We start from the raw sequence: 2042 nt of genomic DNA on the forward strand, positions 1-2042 counted from the left end.
TCTAATCCCCCCCCCCTCTAGACACATCTACTTCTAGATCCTACAGGTAGCATCAATGATTTGATCGATGCGTGCGAGGGGGAAGGGATCCTTTGGGTAAGCTTTATTGAGGTCTTTGAAATCGACACAAAGGCGCTAGGATTTGTCCTTCTTTGGTACCATCACCAGGTTTGCTAGCCAGTCTGGATGTTTTATTTCTCTAATGAATCCGGCCTCCAATAACTTGGCTAGTTCTTCTCCCATGGCATGTTTCTTAGGTTCGGAGAAACGCCGAAGAGCTTGCTTGACCGACTTGAATCCCTTTAGGATATTGAGGCTATGCTCGGCCAGCCTGCGTGGGATTCCTGGCATGTCTGAGGGATGCAGGCGAATATGTCCCAATTCTCGCGCAGTAACTCTTATAGTGTGGCATCCACAGCGGGGTTTTAACTATGCCCCGATGGAGGTTGTTTTTGTAGGGTCCGTTGGGTGGACTTGGAATTTGACTATTTCATCTGCTGGTTTAAAAGAGGTGAACTTGGATCTCTTGTCGAGTATCACGTCGTCCCTGTCCACTTTGGAGCGTAGCATGGTTAATTCCTCGGCCGAGAGGGCTTCGGATAATGCCTCGAGGGCCAATGCGGCTGTTTTGTTTTCGGTGCGGAGTGCTATGTCCGGATCACTGGCGAGAGTGATGATTCCGTTGGGCCCGGGCATTTTAAGCTTCATGTACCCGTAATGGGGTACGGCTTGGAAGATTGTAAACGCCCCCCGTCCTAAAAGAGCGTGATAGCCACTGCTGAACGGGGCCACTTGGAATGTAATTTCTTCGGACTTGTAATTGTCCGGCGTGCCGAATACCACATCTAGTGTGATTTTCCCAACACAGCGTGCTTCTCGACTGGGGATAATTCCTCTAAAGGTTGTGCTACTTTGCTTGATGCGGTTCCAATCTATTTCTATCTTTTGAAGAGTTTCCTCATAGATGAGGTTTAGTCCGCTGCCGCCGTCCATGAGTACTTTAGTGAGTCAAAAGCCGTCCACGACTGGAATGAGGACCAGTGCGGCTGGTGCTCGGGTTGTTCGGAATTTAGGTTCATCACCGGCATTGAAGGTAATAGCCATGTCACTCCATGGTTTATTGTTGCTACGTGGCAGATTTTGGCCATACTGCAGAGTGTACGCTTGCGCCTATTATTTGACGCAAAGGTATCGAACACTGTTAACACCGTATTGTTATCCATAGGATGGTGCCCTATGGTATTTGGGATAAGAAGATCATCACCACTTTTGGCCACCTGCCGGAGTATCCAACATGCTCTAAGGCTGTGCGTTGGTATTATATCCGCTGTGCTATGAATTTTGCAGGGTCCGTTGAGCCATCCCTCCAGTACGGTTCCATGCCCTGTAGAGGGTTTTTGCTTTTTTGTAGTTGTGATAATGCACCCTTTATTTCGGACTGGGTTTGTATTCAGGGCCGGATTATCCTAAAAGTTTGTTTCGGTTTTCCAGGCACTTTCCATCGCATAATACTTTCGTACTATGGACGCCAAGTCAGCGAAGCGTGTTATCTCACGATGATTTATGGCATTAAGGATTCCCTTGTCCGTGCAATTATTGCAGAAAAATGAGATTGCGTCTTCCTCGCAACAGTCCTTAACCTTGTTCATCGCAAGGAGGAATCTGGGCCAGTAGTGATGTACTATTTCCTGGGGCTCTTGCCTGATGTGGGAAAGATCGCTTATGTTTGGGTGGGTGGGTGGAATTGAATCCGAACCCTTACCGATATGGGATCCAGGGGCCGAGGAGTTTCCAATTTTGGAAGTTCCGGTTCCAGGGTGTTACCCGATAATCCTGGTCCGCTGCCTGACTCTAAGTTCATGGATTGGATGTTGTCCTCCCGCGAACGGCCGTCCGGCTCGGAGATCTCGGGAATCCATACATAGTTGGTCGTCAAGATAGAGGAGTGGTCGCCGCATTGTTCCTCCACCACTGCAATATGATGGGTGACCGGTGGAGAATTAATCTCCCTTTGATCGGGTTTAAGCCCAATCCGATCATAG

Source organism: Triticum dicoccoides, chromosome 6A (assembly GCF_002162155.2).
Source record: "Triticum dicoccoides isolate Atlit2015 ecotype Zavitan chromosome 6A, WEW_v2.0, whole genome shotgun sequence".
In the NCBI taxonomy this organism is placed as follows: Eukaryota; Viridiplantae; Streptophyta; class Magnoliopsida; order Poales; family Poaceae; genus Triticum; species Triticum dicoccoides.